Source organism: Loxodonta africana, chromosome 4 (assembly GCF_030014295.1).
Source record: "Loxodonta africana isolate mLoxAfr1 chromosome 4, mLoxAfr1.hap2, whole genome shotgun sequence".
NCBI lineage: Eukaryota > Metazoa > Chordata > Mammalia > Proboscidea > Elephantidae > Loxodonta > Loxodonta africana.
This window is the reverse complement of record NC_087345.1, coordinates 66,613,435-66,632,944: the sequence shown is the minus strand read 5'-3', so window position 1 is coordinate 66,632,944 and position 19,510 is coordinate 66,613,435. Positions and strand designations below refer to the sequence as shown.

The window sequence follows — 19,510 nt, the reverse complement described above, 5'->3', positions numbered from 1 at the left end:
GGAACAGCTGTTGGGTTCAAACCACTGACCTTTTGGTTGGCAACTGAGCACTTTAACTACTGTGCCACCAGGGCTACTTCTCACTTCTTAATGACCAGTAATTCTTATTTCATTGCTCATCCCTGGCATTGAGAATGAGTTTTCACTACCCTGCAGTTGCATGGCTTTCTTTCTCAGAAGAAATGTTGCCACAAGTTTTATTGTGGGATATCAACAACTTGGCAAGGAAGAAAGTCTTCAGTGAAGTACTGTTGTCTTTGGATGGGCAAAAACTATGGGTAACCCCTCCCAAATTCTTACACACGTCGACAGAGAACAGAAACAGAGCAATTCAAAAGTCACAGAATCCAGCATTGTGCCAAGCTGGTACTCACATATATGAGGAGCAGTACTTTTTTGAGAAGCCACAGACCAGGAAGTATGAGAGGAAATGAAAACTTGTTTCGTCTGTTGGTCTTGGTATCCCTTCACGCCAATATTTTTAACTGAAGTTTCTAAGTGGGCAAAAGTCCAGTGTACACAGTGGTTCCAAAGCAACTTTCAGTTTCAAAAGGACTTGGAGCTTGAAATTGATGTTGTGAGCAGTAACAAATACAAAACAAGTATGGAGTCCCTGGGTGGTGAAACAGTTAAGTGCCAGACTACTAACTGAAAGATTGGTGGTTCAAACCCACCCAGAGGCACCTCGGAAGTAAGGCCTGGCAATCTGCTTTTGAAAGGTCACAGCCTTGAAAACCCTGTGGAGTGCAGTTCCACTCTGCACACACGAGGTCGCCATGAGTTGAAATCAACTCGACGGCAACTGACAACAAAGGTATTCAATGACAAAAATGGGAGACGAGTGGCCTCAATGCTTGGTAAAAGTGGATACATCTACGAAAGCAACAACTGTCTGTACATGAAGACAGGTGGGGAGAAAGCATCTGTGCAGGAAAACGACCACATGTGAAATGGATAAGGAGGGGAGAAATGTCTGAAAGGCAAAGAGGAGGAGAGGTGGGAGGAGGAGAATGGCATGGGAGAGTGTCCAGTGGATCATGGGGGAAACATAGCCCTTCTTTAAATGTGATGAACATCACTGCCTGAAGGTGGCATCTTCCTACGAAGATTAAGAAGCCTTGAAATACATTTTTGGAAGGTCAGCTTACATCTGTTTTCTATTTGTCATTTTCTGTCAGCACTTCTGTGAGAACAGAGCCATTACACCAGCCTTGGAAGCCAGAGGCAGCTGGATCCTCAAGGACTGGCATCTCCAGGGCCCTTGGTCCTACCTCTGTGGAAGAAGAGTGGAAAATGTTGTTACATCCCAGCTTCAATCCTCTGTTTCAGCTGCCCACCACCAACTCTCACCTGCAAACTGTGTTTCAAATAGCAAACAAGTGCAAAGAATTCAACCTCATTGATCTATTTTTAAAAAACTAGAGGCTTTTCAATCCTCACGTGTGTTTAATTTGTTATCTAAAAAAAAAAAAATCTAGCAAGCAATAAATAACAAAATCAATTCTTCGATTTTTATAATATTTGCAGTCCTCTAGCTAGGGAACTTGGGTGATGCAAATGGTTAAGTGCTCAGCTATTGACTGAAAGGTTGGCAGTTGGAATCCACCCACAGGCACCTCGGAAGAAAGGCCTGGAGATGATCTACTTCTGAAAGACCACAGCCAGGAAAGCCCTATAAAGCAGTTCTACTCTGAAGCACATGGGGTCACCATAAGTTAGAATCAGCTTGAAGGCAACTGGTTTGGGTTTTTTTCTTTGTTTAGCTAGGAAACTAGGGTTTGCCCAAGAGATATACTTCTGCAAAATGATTGACCCTAGGGAAAGACTCAGAACTCAATAGCATCTCAGTGGCCTAGTGATGGTTATCAGAATGGTGAAGATTTCCAAATGTTGCTTAGCCAGGTGTGCGGAGGCACTTACCACCATAAGGAAAGATTTCCATTGATTTGGTTCAAAGAATTGCCCAAGAAGCACACTGGTTCTCATTTCCTGCCCATCTCCTTGCGTCTCTCACACCACAACTGATGACCCAGGCTGGCATCACCAGGGTTTGGGTTTGAAATTCCGAGGACTCTGTGAGAGTAAATGCGTATCACGATAGACCTCCAATGCTTAGTTTTGATAGAATGCATTTGCTGGGAGATGGATGGTAGGTGCCCAGTGTGGGTAAATACCTTTGAAGCTTCTGAGCAGATGAGAAAGGATGACCAATAACTAATGCATAAACGCTGCCTGGTGGGAGGCTAAAAATCCCATGATTATAAATCCTTTGCTTTTCAACACTGATTATCCATGTTCTCCATTAGCAATCCTGTGGCGTTTTAAAGGGCTATCTTTAAAATGAAGAAATATTTAACTTTATTGATCACTATCCATATGCTGTGTTTCTAGGACTGTTTATTTACTGGTGTTTCTGTAAAAGCAATAGCAATCACTTGTTATTGTAGAAACAGTCCCAGTAGACCCAGCAGGACTTAGTGTGATGTTGGCATTTTTGTTGCATGCCTTCCCAGAAATACTTGACTTAATATTTTTACAATAGAAAAAAAAAAGCAATAAAAGCTTTTGAAGCCATATGTCCTTTAGAAAAAAAAAAACGCTGGTGGAGAAATTTTTTCTCACATGGCAAGATATTTCAGTTAAGATGTTCTAATGAAGTTATATTTAAAGTTTCTGGCTTTTTTTTTACCTCAGTCAAATAAAGCTGTGTGTTCCAGTGATGAAATCAAAGGTCATCCTTCTGATGGAGACAGATCCTGGGGATTGTCTTATATTAGGGTAGCCATTTTAGCAGTGACGTCCGCTCTGGCAGGTGATAATGCTGGTCAAGTCATGTTCAGAGGGATGGAAGCATTCCAAAATTTAAGTCATTTTTGCAAATTCTGTGCTTGCAATATGTACCCAGAACATATGTACAAAGCACTTTTCATTAGTTTTTCTGAGCTGTACCAAATCTTGATTGCCAACACTCTATCCCAGTTTTAAAAATCCTATAATAAATGTTAGCCTAAAGCATTCACCTGTCAACAGAGTGACATATGTGCTGGAGAGCGTCAACAATCTAGAATTACTTAAGTTGCCCACCTCCTCCCCCACAAATTTTCCTCGGTAGATAGCATCTCTGCATGATGAACTTTCATTTATCCGTTTTATACAAAATAAAGCCTACATAATCTAAATATATTTAGGCGAATCCTTCAACCTTGTTATCATCATAGTTGCCAATAAGTTTTGCTCCAATCATTTCTCCTGCCAACTGCTCTGGCCATTCTTCCTTTGGTGCCTGATTCAGATGTCACGTCCTCTGAGGCTTCCTTTCCCGTTTTCAATCGCCCCTCCACCAATAAATCTTCCCTATACTTTGTATATACTACTACTGTGCTCATCATACTTTGCAACCATGTGTCATGTGTCATTTTCACCAGTTCTGATGAGAACCCCATAAGGGCTGTGCCTCATCCATTTTGTATGCCAGCACCTGGCTCAGTGTTTGTCATCGAAGGAGCCTTATATAAATGTTTATTGACTCCAAGAATGTCAGGTGCTGGGCATTCTGATAGAAAAGTACAGTTCCAGTTCTCAAGGAGAGTACAATGTAAAAAAAGTAGTGGCCATAAATACTTGGAATACAAGAATGTGTGTGACAGGTGACATTATCAGTAAAATGTCTAAGATGGGCCTTGAAGACTGCTGGCAGACCTTCTAAATAATGGGCCTGCATCAGCAAAGGGAGAAAGCATGAAGTATCTTCAAATCATCCAGTGGAACTTCAGGTTGACATTAGGTGGATGTCAGGAAGCAGACGGAGATAAGGTCAGAGACCTGGTTGGGATGGTTGAGGGTCATAAGCTTCACATTTTCTTATTCAACAATGGAGAACTACTAAAAGTCTCTGATGCACTAAGAACTGTGCAGAGAAGGTGGATTTTCACTGTTCTGAGGTTAAATATAACTGGATTGCTGAGAGGAAAGTAGACAAGAATCTTGACTAATTGCCAAGTCTCATCCCCTCAGCTACGGACTGGAGAATAGTAGAATGACACCATCACAGTAATGTTTTAGAAAGATGGTTTTGCTATGGTGCAAGGGATGAGATTTGGATGAGGAGCAGGAGGCAGAAAGACCAATTGGGAGGCCAGACATTATGAGCATCTGAAGAAATGCAGTGGAGGTCAAAAGGAAAAGGTAGTCAAGGTGATTTGTAGCCTGGATCACTGTGAGAACTCCATTAAGTAGTCAGGAGGGACCTGGTTTGGTGGGGGAGGAGGACGAGGAGGCAAGATAACCAGTAGTGTTTCAAAAAGGTGTTAAATTTGCCATGCTGGAAACTCATCTAGCAGGATATTTCCAGCATACCATTGGAGATGTGCGAAAGAATGAGAGGGGGAGGGGACATTAGGGACAGAGAGAAATATGGCAGTTCTTCAGATAAAGGAGATGGATGGTAAGAGCCACACGACCAGGTGAGCCCATGGCAGTGAGTAGGGACCTAGATAGTAGGGCCAAAACTTAGGGAAAGGCTTCATTTAGGGAGCAAAAGGGAAACAGCAAAGATGGCATTAGAAACCTAAGAGAACCAGGAACATACGGTGCTAAGGAAGCCAAGCTGGGGTAGTTTCTAGAGGTGCAGAAAGTTCAAGGACAATGAGGATGGGATCAAACACTTGTGTATCTCAAAATCGCTGGTGATTTTCAGGAGGGCATTTCCAATCGAAGATGGGACAAAAAACTCTAGCAGGGGTTTGCAAACTCGAATACTTACAAGAATCTGACAGGTAACAGACGTGGACAGATGGTCAGAGAACAACTTGGTGACCACATGGCCCACCCAAAGGGAGCAGCTGTGCCAGCCCATTGTTACTACATGGAGAACATGGCCCAGGGTGGCCAGCCACCTGATCTTTACGAAGAAGACCTAAATCTTTATTTTTAAGTGAAATTTCCCAATTTTAAAACACTGCAAGGGTCACATAAAATACCATTTAGCCTGTGTCTAGTATTTGAGCCACCAGCTCTAGCAACCCTTGCTCTAAGGGCTTGGTTAGAAGGCAGTCAGGATAGGAGAGTAATGAAGAGAGGTTATTCTTTTGAGATGTCAGGCAGTAAACAGTAACTAGTCTGATGGGTGCTTTAGGGCTGGGGAGAAGACCAGAGTGTTAACAGGTATCAAACGGAAGATTGAAGATTCTGGGGAAAGAGGTCAAAGAGGATTGAAGAGGGTGAGTAACAAATAAATGTTAAGTGTTAAGAATGTGTGTCAAGGTAAATGGGAGAAGATTAACGTCTGAATTCAATGTCATTAATGAACTTTAAGTAGAAGCTGTGGTCACCTGCTGAGGACAAGGGAGGCAAAGCCTGGACTGTGGGCTATGGGAGGGTGAAGAGTATTTGGAACAGTCCCTAGGGGCAGGATTCAACAAGTGATATATAAAACAAATGAAGATTTGGTTGAAGTTGGTAACACACATCCATAGGGATTTTCCATTTAATCAGCACTTTTTAAGTGGCTTCTGCATTCTGGGCACTGGGCTAAGTCCTGGGGATTTCCAGTCAAGAGAAGACAGATGAAAAAACAAGTAACTACCACAAGACTGTAAATGCTATAAAAGGGGTATAAACAGGGCACTACTGAAAAAAAAAACAGAGGAGAAACATCATGGAAGCCTTTCTGAGGAGGGGGCATATAAGTTTATGCTTCAAAGAGGAGTTGTACTTTGCTATGAAGACAGTGGGAGAAGCCAGAAGAGTCAATATATACAAAGCCCTAGAGGTAACAAAGAGCACTCTGAGAATTTCAGCTAATTCCATGTGTTTGAAACAGAATGCCCTTGGCAAAGTGGGAAGGAATGAAACTGAAGGGTTGATATGAAGAAGTATGAATGATCATGAAACTTGGACTCGCCCTATAGGTAAAGAAGAGCTATAGAATGATTCCAAGCACGACAGTGACAGCATCAGTTTGCATGTTAGAAAGAGCATACTGACTAGAAGCAAGAAGATCAAGAAGGAGGCCAGCTTTGATGTGTAATTATGTACTCAGCCATAGTGGATAGATCTTGATTGATCTAAGTTAATCATGAAAATCTTATTCTATTTATCCACTGATTGATCTGGGGTTGGGGCTTGCAACCCAGTTCAGGTCAGTATGATATAAAAGGATGTCTGCAAGGACCTCTGGGAAAGAGTTCTTTGATAAGAGAAAGATACTTGAGAAGAAAGCTTCTATTGTTCCCTTCCTTCCCTCTTTTTCTGGTTGTTGCTCTGTGAAGATGTAATGGTTGGAGCTGCAGCAGCCATCTTAGAACAATGAGGCAATAAGCTTAAGGATGAAAATCCACAAGTTGAAGATGGCAGAGTAAAAAAAAGATCTTGGGCTCTTGGTGACACTTTTTGGTTTCCAAAACCACTTTAGGATGGCTACTTCTTACCAAGCCAATAATGAATGTCCTTATGGTTTAAATTATTATTAGTTAGATTTCCTTTTAACTGCCACACTGACTTATATATGACTCTTACTATGGAAAGTATAGGGAGCAAAAGACCTAAACTGCTAGAGGGGCTCACTCGTATATAATACTATATCTGTGTTCAAGAAAAAGGATTCATATTCTTGGTTAATCTTCTGTATTTCTTACCAGTCTTTGTCCTCTCCTACATGTCTCACCTGGATAAGGCCAAGCTGCCCTGCTTATCTGTATTCTCTTCTTTGTGGCTTTCTCTGTTTTCTACAAGAGAGAATTCATTTCTCTCATCTAGAGTCCCAGGATATTGGTATTTCTTATATTGAATTGTATGTAGTTCATTATGTTCTCTGCTTCCTTTAGCTTGTGAAACCCCAGAGATCAGGGGTCTTATTTTCTTTATCTTTGTGCCTCAAGTACAAAGTCTGGCAAATGATAGATGCTCAAAGTGTGTTAAATGGAATTTTGAGGTAGGGGGCCTGGATAACACACACTAAGGAGAATATTGATCACAATTGATATTCCATCAATTCCTGGAGCCTTGGTTTTCACCAATGCCTTCAGAGCAGCTTGGACTTCTTCCTTCACTACCTTCGGTTCCTGATCATATGCCCCCTCTTGAAATGGTTGAATATCAAGTAATTCTTTTTGGTATAATGACTCTGTGTATTCCTTCCATCTTCTTTTGATGCTTCCTGTGTAGTTTAATATTTTCCCCATGGAATCCTTCACTATTGCAACTCGAGGCTTGAATTTTTTCTTCAGTTCTTTCAGCTTGAAAAATGCCGAGCGTGTTCTTCCCTTTTGGTTTTCCATCTCCAGCTCTTTGCACATGTCATTATAATACTTTACTTTGTCTTCTCGAGAGGCCCTTTGAAATCTTCTGTTCAGTTCTTTTACTTCATCAATTCTTCCTTTTGCTTTAGCTGCTTGACGCTCAAGAGCAAGTTTCAGAGTCTCCTCTGACATCCATCTTGGTCTTTTCTTTCTTTCCAGTGACCTCTTGCTTCCTTCATGGATGATGTCCTTGATGTCATTCCACAACTCGTCTGGTCTTCAGTCACTAGTGTTCAATGCGTCAAATCTATTCTTGAGATGGTCTCTAAATTCAGGTGGGATACACTCAAGGTCATATTTTGGCTCTTGTGGACTTGCTTTGATTTTCTTCAGATTCAGCTTGAACTTGCATATGAGCAATTGATGGTCTGTTCCACAGTCGGCCCTGGCCTTGTTCTGACTAATGATATTGAGCTTTTCCATCGTCTCTTTCCACAGATGTAGTCAATTTGATTTCTGTGTGTTCCATCTGGTGAGGTCCATGTGTGTAGTCGCCGTTTATGTTGGTGAAAGAAGGTATTTGCAATGAAGAATATCAATTGAGATGTTCCAACAAACAGATGCATTGCTGGAGGTACTCACTTGTCTATGCCAAGAAATATGGAAGACAACTTCCTGGCCAACTGACTGGAAAAAAAAAAAAAAAAAAAACCACTGCCGTCGAGTCAATTCGACTCATAGCGACCCTATAGGAAGAGATCCATATTTATGCCTATTCCCAAGAAAGGTGATCCAACCAAATGTGGAAATTACAGAACAATATCATTAATATTACACGCAAGCAAAATTTTGCTGAAGATCATTCAAAAACGGCTGCAGCAGTGTATTGACGGGGAACTGCCAGAAATTCAGGCCGGTTTCAGAAGAGGACATGGAACCAGGGATATCATTGCTGATGTCAGAGGGATCCTGGCTGAAAGCAGAGAATACCAGAAGGATGTTTACCTGTGTTTTATTGACTATGAAAAGGTATTCGACTATGTGGATCATAACAAACTATGGATAACACTGTGAAGAATAGGAATTCCAGAACACTTAATTGTGCTCATGAGGAACCTTTACATAGATCAAGAGGCAGTTGTTTGGACAGAACAAGGGGATACTGATTGGTTTAAAGTGAGGAAAGGTGTGTGTCAGGGTTGTATTCTTTCACCATACCTATTCAATCTGTATGCTGAGCAAATAATCCGAGAAGCTGGACTATATGAAGAAGAGTGGGGCATCAGGGTTGGAGGAAGACTCATTAACAACCTGCGTTATGCAAATGACACAATATTGCTTGCTGAAAGTGAAGAGGACTTGAAGCACTTACTAATGAAGATCAAAGACCACAGCCTTCAGTATGGATTACACCTCAACATAAAGAAAACAAAAATCCTTACAACTGGACCAATGAGCAATATCATGATAAACAGAGAAAAGATTGAAGTTGTCAAGGATTTCATTTTACTTGGATCCACAATCAACAGCCATGGAAGCAGCAGTCGAGACATCAAAAGACGCTTTGCATTGGGCAAATCTGCTGCCAAGGACCTCTTCAAAGTGTTGAAGAGCAAAGATGTCACCTTGAAAACTAAAGTGCGCCTGACCAAGTCATGGTATTTTCAATCACATCATATGCATGTGAAAGCTGGACAATGAATAAGGAAGACCGAAGAAGAACTGACGCCTTTGAATTGTGGTGTTGACGAAGAATATTGAATATACCACGGACTGCCAAAAGAACAAACAAATCTGTCTTGGAAGAAGTGCGGTCTGAATGCTCCTTAGAGGCAAGGATGGCGAGACTGTATCTTACATACTTTGGACATGTTGTCAGGAGGGATCAGTCCCTGGAGAAGGACATCATGCTTGGCAGAGTACAGGGTCAGCGGGAAAGAGGAAGACCCTCAAAGAAGTGGATCGACACAGTGGCTGCAACAATGAGCTCAAGCATAACAATGATTGTAAGGATGGCGCAGGACCAGGCAGTGTTTTGTTCTGTTGTGCGTAGGGTTGCTATGAGTCGGAACTGACTCGACAGCACCTGATAAGAACAGGGAGAATATTAGACCTGTTTCATGTGCTTCCCCAGACCTGCCTCACCTGCCCCCAAGCTTCTTTCTAAATGGAGAGCTCTGGTGATGCTTTACCTCCCCTGGTGTGTGTATCATGGCAGGCATGACCTACGTTACACCATTCCCAAGCCAGCCCAGCCAGACTGTGAGGCTCTGGCTCCTCCCACTGCTTCTGGACTCAGAGGAAGCACTGTACCTAGGGCTATGGTTTCCCTCAGTAGCTGCCTGGAGGGATCTTCAGTTACACTGTCCCAAAGTACAAGGGAATTATCCCCCTGTGAGGTTGATGTTGGCCAAAGAGAGACAGGAGGAGGAAAGCACCCCGTGCACCATCAAGGAGGAAGGGAGAGGAGGTAATGTGATTCCATATGACTTGGCCAAACAACCCACTGTGTTTTCTCCTGAAGCTATGGCCAGCTTCTTAGTGCACCACTTTGTATTTACTTTTTCTCTATCCCGATTGACATCCTTTTTACTGACTCTTGCTTTTCTGGAATTGTACCTTTTCCCTTTGAATAAAGTATTAGCATATACACTTTGTCTTGAACTTTGTTTTCTAGGCCAAGACAGAATTCCAGCTATGTCTCAGAATCAGTTTCCTTATTGTACATTTATAGATGCTGCTTCAGTTTACATCCTGTTTCAAACATAGGCAGCTGAACATAAGCACAGGATTTTTTAAAAATTCTGTTTAAGTAAACTATTATCCAAGAGGAGCATTTCTTAGAAATTAGTCTGTCATTTTTTAAACACTCTTAAGTGAGGTGAAGCTAAGTCTCAAGGGCAATAAATGAACTCCAAGAATAAGCTAACATTTAATTGTCCTTGAGTGTAAACATCGAATTGTCAGCTTCAGCTTGATAGTAATTCCTTTAAAGTGGCATTATTTCTCAAGGCATCAAGCCTGTGTTGCCAGATTTCTTGAGAGAGAGTTAGAAGAGTAACTGACAGATGCACAATTATCCTTGATGTTTGATTATCCTAATGCTGTCTGATATCAATAAAAGCTACAGCAAATGATCAGAGGATCTAAGTTACTTTCTTTCGACAGATGTGAAATCCTATGCTACTTTTAAAGCATTATTTTATTTATCAAAGACATCTTTTTGATGCAGTTAATTTTTTTTATATTGAATACATGAAGGAGTAATATATACTTAAAAGAAATGTCCTCAGGGGAAGAATGAGTCTTCAATCTCAGCAGTAGCATAATCACCTTGATTTTATGGATGTGTCCGCTTGTCAGGGTCTGGAATCATTAACCAGAATAAATGAAAAACATGATTTACAATAAAGATATTAACCTACATAATCATATCTTAGATACGAAGCAAAGCCTGGAAATTTTAGCCTACTGCTGAACCAGCCAGAACAGAAATACATATGTAAACTGAAAAGGAAAATAAGAATAAATATTGGATCTGCTCTGGGAAGGATCAATAGGGAAATTGTACAAGTTGGAAGAAACCAGTCAAGGAAAAAAAAAAAAAGGAATACAATAAATGCCATAGAAAAAACTTCTGGCAAGGTGACAATCTTGATCATTTGAATTTGAAATTGTTCTCAAGAAGATATTCTCATATCTTCTTGAGAATAGAAAAACCTTCAGAACTCCCCCAGTTGAGATTGGGAAGTAACAGCATTAATAATGTGTTTAACATACACATTAAATACTACCAACTGTCAACCATCCTACTAATGGATGAAAGTACAGTGGGCCCCAAATCATTCAAGTGTTTGTTAAATTATAAGTCTCAGGGTATTTAAAAGGGAGACTTATGCCTAGAGATCACTGCCTAGCTTCCTGCAGCTATGTTGCCTTATCAACCTGGAAACTGCCAGAGCAACTACGACCTGCTTTATAAATAAGCTTACGCACCCACTAAGCCCACTGGAGGGGAGAAGACAATGAATGGGTAAAGAAGAAATGGTCAGGGTGCTAGGATGGTTCAAGAGAGGAGAGTTCTAGCAAAACAGTGGGGAGTGACTCAAATGTTGCCTAAGAACAACAGGAATAAGGAAAAGCTTTTATACTTAGTTAGAAACAGTCACTGATGTTTTTCAAAAGAGTAGTTTCAGCTACCCTCACTTCTGCCCATACCGGAATAACTGAAACTGGATTTAATCTCCTGCCTTTAACAACTAGACAACCAGGCAATACATGAAACAACTGTTTTCAGGTTTCAAACTACAGACAGTGTGGGGCTGTGATCCCTGAGAGAAAGTAGCCCTAAGATTGCCCTGGCATTCTGTCTGGAGGCACATTCTTGATCATGGAGCAAGGAAAGGGATCCCATGAAAAACACAGTAGTCTTATTGAGTTGAGGTTACAAAGACCAAAGTTCAGGAAGGCTGAAACAACTTCAAGTTATAGGGCAGAGTTCCAGAGAGGATTGAAAAGAAGAGCTCTAGAAATCTACATGAGGTTGCTTTGAGTCATTGCTGAATACTAAGACACAAACGCTTAGGGTGAAACTTCACAAGTTTGGGCAAAGAGACTGAGGAGCTATACACTGAACAGTTCCTAAGCTCACACAGCACTGGGAATTGCTCAAGTTCTGACTAGCCAGGGGCCAGGAGAGGAGTCCTTCTTGATCACTAAGAGTATTCAGTAGAGATCCTAGGAAGGCCATCCTTTAGTAGTGGGACAAAGCTATTCCTAGATTAAAAGCTATTTTAGGTCTGTTGTTGTCTCTGGATGCCTAAAGTCAATTTTGACTCCTACTGACCCCAAATGACAAAGAACTGCCCTATAGGATTTTCTTGGCTGTAATCTTTTTTTTTATGTTTTGAATTTTTTTTTTAATTGTACTTAAGATGAATGTTTACAGAACAAACTAGCTTCTCATTAAACAATTAGTACACATATTGTTTTGTGACATTGGTTGCCAATACCACAACATGTCAACACTCTCTCCTTCTTGACCTTGGGCTCCCTATTACCAGCTTTCCTGTCCCCTCCTGTTTTCTCATCCTTGCCCTTGGGCTGATGTGCCCATTTAGTCTCATTTTTTTTATGGGCCTGTCTAATCTTTGGCTGAAGGGTGAACGTCAGGAGTGATTTCATTACTGAGCTAAAAGGGTGTCCCGGGGCCATACTCCTGGGGTTTTTCCAGTCTCTGTCAGACCAGTAAATCTGGTCTTTTTATGTTGTTGTTAGTTAGAATTTTGTTCTACATTTTTCTCCAGCTCTGTCCAGGACCCTCTACTGTGTCTTGGCTGTAGTCTTTACAGAAGTAGATCACCAGGTTTTTCTCCCACAAAGCCACCGGGTGGGCTCAATGCACCAACCTTTCAGTTAGCAACCAAGCACTTAACCCTTGCACCACCAAGGCTGCTCAGGTCTACTCTAAGACAGCTTAAAAACAAGCCACAAAACAATCAAATTAAACCAAAAGTAACTACTGCCTGCCACAATAAAACACAACATTCTTTAGAGAAAGACAACAAAACCCAGACACTCAACAATGTAAAATATACAAGATCTAGCATCCAATAAAAAAGTGACTAAATACGCCAAGAAGCAGAAACATGTAACCCATAGCCAAAAGCAAAATCACTCAAAGGAAACTGACGCAGAATGACATAAATGGATGGAATTAACAGATAAGAACATTAAGACAGCTATTATAACTATGCTTGAGTATTTAAATGTAAACATGAACATAGTAAGGAGAGAAATTGAAGACATAAAACAAAAAGAAGATTTTGTTTTTTATGGTGGAGAGGAAGGCCAAACCAAAAAAGAAAGAATGAGGAGAGATAACATGAAGATACTGGGCAAAGAGTATTTATTTACAAAGTATGGCAGCAAAGCCAGAAGGGGTGGTAAGGCCTATCAAAGGCTTGTTGCCCATTTTTTTTTCCTAGGGTGGGAAAACATAAAGTGGTCTGATCATTACTCAAAAGTTAAAAGGAAGGAGGCAGTTGAGAAAGAAAGATTTCATTGTTGGAAAAAGCAAATGATGTGAGGTGAATGGTTCTAGGCAGCTATTGGAAATGTTTTATCTTTAAAGAAAGATTTTTTTTTTCTCAGAAAGAATGAAAAGAACCCATTCCTGTCAAGTTGATTCCAACTCACAGTGACCCTACAGACAGAGTAAAACTGCCCCATAAAGTTTCCAAGGAGCGGCTGGTGGATTTGAACTGCCGACCTTTTGGTTAGCAGGCAAGCTCTTAACCACTGCACCCCCAGAGCTCTGAAACTATGAAAAGAAGGTACTATAAAATAGAGACAGAAAGTTCAAGGGAATTAAACAAGGTCAGGATAATTAAGGAAGCTTCAGTAAACAATAGGCAAAATCATCACTAAAAGGAGGTAGCATGGGAGACTTGAGAAGAGGAAGCTTGAACCAGTGATGGTGGGAACAAGCCTCAGTAAAAATGTGAGATGAAAAAAGGATTGCAAAGGCGGAGCCAAAAAAGGACCCATTTCCTCAAACACTATATTAATGCCAGAATTAGTAAGAAGGAAATCATAAACTGCAAAAAAGATGAGATTGAGTTTACAAGTTACAGGGAAAGTAATACCTTTAGACTGAATAAAATTTTAATGTGCTAAGTCAGAATGAAAACTTCCTGGGGAAATAATGATGTCGAGGGGTGGAATTGTGAAGAAACTGAATTGAGAAAGAAGAAAAATCAGAGGTGGGAAAAACTTTGGATGAGTTGAATAAGACTAGAACAGCTGTAATCTTCAGACTACTAAAATTTTGCTTTTATAAAAATACATTTGTAAACTTGAGTAATAAAGCTGTGTACAGGTGATATTTGGTTTTCATAAAAACTACAAAATCAGATCACATTTCTGTGTAGTGTGGTAAACTGGAAGGAGTCAGTCCAGGAGCCAGAAGACATGATGTTGCATCTGGTGTCTGACACTGACTATCTTTATAGAATAATCATTCAATCTTTCTGAGTCTATCTCTGCATCTATAAAATGGGAAAAATACCAGTAATGCCTACCCCAAATGGATTTGCACAAATCAAATGAGAATATACATGAAAGTACTTGGTATAGTGTAAATACTTTAAAAACAATACATGTGTAGGCCTCTGGGGCTATCTATCTAGGTCACCATGACTCAGCTTTCATGGAAAGTTGCCTTTCTACACACTGGGTTGACAACACCCCCCATCCAGATTTACTGCATCACTCTACCCACCTGGCCACAATTGATTGGACCATGATTGAATACCTGATCCTACCTAGATGGACCAATCAGATCCTCTCTCCTGAGAATTTAGAATTGGGACCAAGACAATCCAGCCTGGACTGGTCATTTTAACAGAAATGAGAACTATGGAGCAATGGGTTAGCTATTTCTTGCATGGTGAAGAGATAAAGAGGCAGAAAAAGCCAGTGCTCAGAGAGTGAAGCTGATAGGCTGGGGGAGGCTGAGATAAGAGGGAGACAAGGAGGAGTGACATTTCTGGTAACTGCTCTATTCCTGGTTGTTTTTCCCAAGGCCTGGCTACATTATTGCCCTGAGAGTCTGTAAAACACTGCTGTTTCCTAATAATAAAATCCTCTTTTTTGCTCAAGTATTTTTCTCTAATTTTCAGCTGAAGAATCTTAATTAAGGCAGTGTAATTAGCAATAGCACATTTGCCTCAAAACTGCTCTTTTCTAGCTTTTTGGTAGTAGAACAGGCTAGACTCTATACTGAGGAGAAATCCTGGAAGATCTGAAGTGCCTACCATGCCCACATCCCCCCACTTCCGAGGAAACAGGCGCTTAGTGGTTTTTTCTGCATAAAGTTGTTATATTTTTGCCATGTGAAACCAATCCTACTACTCCAGCCACACTTGGTTAGAGCCAAAGACCCCTGTAGTATAAGCTAGTCAGAAGGAGGCCAAACTGCCTGATAGGGACACTCCATATTGGACTGTGGTTAAATGAACTCATTCAGGAAGTATAAATACTAAATAAAGAGTAGGCAGTTAACTCACACCATGCTAAGCCATTTGTTTCATCTCTCCATGAACTTGTAGACACCTTGTCTGGGAACCCCTATGACTGAGAATGGCTGCCTGGCTAAAGGCGCAGAGGACATCCCTTATTGCCCCACGGCCTCATGAATCCTAGCAATAAGTCCCATTATCAGGGATCACGGGAGCCCTCACGGCGCAGTGGTTAAACGCTCAGCTGCTAACCCAAAGGTAGGCAATTCAAACCTACCAGCTGCCCTATGGGAGAAAGACATGGCAGTCTGCTTTTGTAAAGATTACAGCCTTGGAAACCCTATGGGCAGTTCTACTCTGTCCTATAGGGTTTTTATGAGTCAGAATAGACTCAACAGCAATGGGTTTGGTTTTTTTTTTTGTTTGGATCAGGGATCATGTGGGAATGCTTCTTATTTTAATCTTAAAAGATCTAACTAACATATGCCAGGCAAAAGGTATTCATGTGTCAATATATATAACGACCACAGAGATTTAATATGTATTGGGAGTGCAGATAAAACTTGTCCTAAACTTGGCCCCCACTCCTTCCACCCCAAGCCTTGGTGGTGTCAAATGAAATCCTCAGCCCTCTGAGGTCTCCCCTCCAGAATGTCTGCTGGGCTTGCTTCACGGGATTGACCCAGACTTGTTGGAAGACAAAACGGATTCTGGGAATGTGAGTACAGGGTCAAATTTATTTTTTCCACTTGACATTTTTCCCCTTGTTAGAGTTTTTTAGCGAACAGCTGGCTCTTTCATGATCCCTGTGCAGGTGTCACAGTGAAAGACAATCTCAGATAGTTTCTATTACCTCATGAAGATATAGACTACTTCTAACTACACATTGTTGTTGTTGTTAGTTGCTGTCGGGTCAATTCCATCTCATGGTGATCCCAGGTGTGACAAAGTAGAACTGCTTTATATGGTTTTCTTGGCTGTAATCTTAACAGAAGCAGATCACCAGGGCTTTTCTTCTGTGCTACCACTGGGTGGGTTCGAACAGCCAACTTTTAAGTTAGCAGTCACGTGCAAACCATTTGTGTCACCTAGGGACCTTTCTAATTACATAAATGGAGATATATATATATACATATTTTCTATGTGCCAGGCATTGTGCTAATTGACTTATATATATTAGTTTACTTCATCCTTACAACAATCTTGTGAGGTAGGTAACATTTTCATTATTATATTATTAGCTGACCAGAAAATTGGGGCACAGAGAGGTTAAGTAACTTGCTATACCTCACCCAGGTAGTAAGTGCTAATGCTGGGACTTGACCTACACAGTCTGGTTTCAGACTCCATACTTTCAACTCCTACACTCTGCTGCTCAATTAATAAGCCGTAGGGGCCAGGGAACATTTTGCTGTGTTATACACAATGTCACCATGAGTCAGAGCAGACCCTACAGCGAGTAACAACAACCAAGTCGCACTATGAGAAACTGCTAGTGCAGTGATTAAGCAAAGGAACGAAGAAGGGACGTGAATGTGAAGATCAACATGTAAACAAAGCAACTACAGTGCAAAGTGTGAAAAGCACTGTAACAGAGGTTGTGTGCAAAGAGATATGGAATCAGAAAATTATTGTGAGAAAAACATTCTCCTAGATAAACCACCTCTTGGCCCGTTAGTGTCTACAGATTTTGATTGCCATGTAGTAGCTGATAGTCCCAGAAATAAACACAACTTGCCAAGGAATAAGAACGAATCAGACCATGTCACCGTGTGTTAATTTTATCTATCTCTGGACCGTGGGCAAGCTATTTGGTGTATTTGGGAAAAGCAAAATCCTTCTAGTCTCATTCTGCCTGTCCTGAGCAAAGCACTGATTACTCTGAATTTTTGCCCCCAGGGCAGAAAGAGGAGAAGAGTCCGCTCCTTCTCATTGCTCTTACTAATCAAGTGGCCCTGTGTGCTCCAACAAGAGGTGCTTCTTAGTTGGATGAATGCATGTGTAGAGAGGCAAGAGGCCAGGACTTATGGGCTCAAGAATGTGTAAGATTTATTGGATCTGCTGGTTAGAACACTGCTGTTTTCGTGAAATGGACCAAAATGCTCTCACACCAAGCTTTCACCAATAAAATAAATAGCCTCAGGTGTCCATCGACCTAAGAGGACCTGCTGGTAGTTGATATAATTGCCAAACCACTCACTGGGAACTTGACAGATTAGTCCTTTAGCTTTAGGTGAGAATTTGCACCCAAAAAAGAGATGAACGCTTTTTTTAAAGAGAAATACATATTCCTATTTTCTTAACCTTTCATTCATTCGACATTTATTGAGTTCCTGCTCTGTGATAAGCCTTGTTCTAGGAGCTTGGAAAACATCAGCAAGCAAAACAGACAAAAGTTTGTGCCCTCATGGGCCTTCCCCCCTAGTGTGGGGTATAGACAATGAGCATGGACATAACAAATGATTAAATTATATAATGTATGCTAGGAAACCCTGGTGGTATAGTGGTTAAGAGTTTGGCTGCTAACCAAAAAGTTGGCTGTTTGAATCCACCAGTTGCTCCTTGGAAACTCTATGGGGCAGTTCTACTCTGTCCTGTAGGGTGACTATGAGTTGGAATCAACTCAATGGCAATGAATTTTTTTTGGGGGGGGGGGGAAGCGGGGGAGTTAGAAGACTATAGAGGCTCCTGGGTGTCACAAATGGTTTCTTCTTAACTAGTAACCTGAAGGTTGGTGGCTTGAAGCCACCCAGTGGCATCACAGAAGAAAGGCCTGGTGATCTGCTTCCATAAAGATTACGGTCAAAGCAGGTGAGCAATAGGATGCAGACCTCAAATTCTCATAAAAAACCAGACTTAATGGTCTGACTGAGACTAGAATGACCCTGGAGGTCATGGTCCCCAGACCTTCTGTTAGCCCAAGACAGGAACCATTCCCAAAGCCAACACTTCAGACAGGGGTTGGACCGGACTATAAGATAGGAAATGATACTGGTGTGGAGTGAGCTTCTTGGATCAAGTATACACATGAGACTATGTGGGCAGCTTCTGTCTGGAGGGGAGATGAGAAGGCAGAGGGGGACAGAAGCTGGCTGAATGGACATGGAAATAGAAGGTGGAGAGAAGGAGTGTGCTGTCTCAATAAGGGGAGAGCAACTAGGAGTATATAGCAAAGTGTATATAAATTTTTGTATGAGAGACTGACTTGATTTGCAAACTTTCACTTAAAGCACAATAAATTTTTTTTAAAGAGTAGACTAATGAAGAACTGGGAATAATTGTACTGTATCAAATATAAATAAAATCTAACAATATTTCAAAAAAAAAAAAAAAGATTATGGCCAAGAAAATCCTATGGAGCAGCTCTACTCTGTAATACCTGTGGTTGTCATGAGTCGGAATCCACTCAACGGCAATGGGTTTGGCTTGGTTTTTAGAAGGCTATAGGTGTTGCGGAAAAATAAAAAGGTAGAGCAGAGCTGGGAGTATGACTGTAGGGAACTGGTTGCAATTTTACAGAGGATGGTCAGGGTAGGCATCACTGAGAATGTGACATTTGAGCAAAGACTTGAAGGATTTGAGAGGGTTAGCCACGTGGACATCAGGGAAAGAGCATTCCGGACAAAGGTAACAGCAAGCAGGAGTGTGCCGGCTGTTTCTAAAGAAGAGCGGGAAGCCAGAGTAGCTACAGAACAGAGTGAGGGAGGGGGAACCTAGTGGAAGATGGGAAGGGGTAAGTAGGACAAGATCATGTGCGCTTGTAGAAATTTTTACATTTACGTTGCAGGACTTTTACTCTGAATGAAATGAGACTCTATTAGAGAATTTTGAGCAGAGGAGTGACATGTTCTCTCTTTTATCAGTACAGTGTTTTTTATGTAATAGGCACTGTTCTCTCTTATGTCACTCTGGCTACTGGGTTCAGAATTGACTGTATGAATGCAAGGATAGAAACAGGCAACCAGTTAGAATGCAAGTGTAATTGTCCAGAAGAGAGATGATGCTGAGTTGGACCGGGTTATAGTAGTGGTGGTGGTGAGAAGTAGTCATATTTGGGGAAGAATTTGAAGGTAGAGACATTTGGAGTTGCTATGGAATGGATGTGGTATGTGAGGGGGAAAAAAAAAAAAGATGATTCAGGTGAGTACGACTAATTTCAGATGTCTGCCAACCATCAAGATGGAGAAGGCTGCTGGTAGGGCAGGTTACCGCATTTATGAGTTTGGAGTGCAGGGAAAATAGCGTGGGCTG

At 41.2% G+C, this 19,510-nt stretch overlaps 1 protein-coding gene across 3 annotated transcripts in view; it reads left to right on the top strand.

Moving 5' to 3' along the window:
* The window catches only part of YEATS4 (YEATS domain containing 4), a 47,334-nt gene extending 39,381 nt beyond the window's left edge, over positions 1 to 7,953 (top strand). For all 3 annotated transcript variants that reach the window (XM_023558784.2, XM_003405201.4, XM_064283894.1), the window contains one exon: positions 1,179 to 7,953. The gene's annotated coding sequence lies outside the window, so the exon portion shown is untranslated. The remainder of the gene's footprint in view (positions 1 to 1,178) is intronic.
* The last annotated feature ends 11,557 nt before the right edge of the window (positions 7,954 to 19,510 follow it).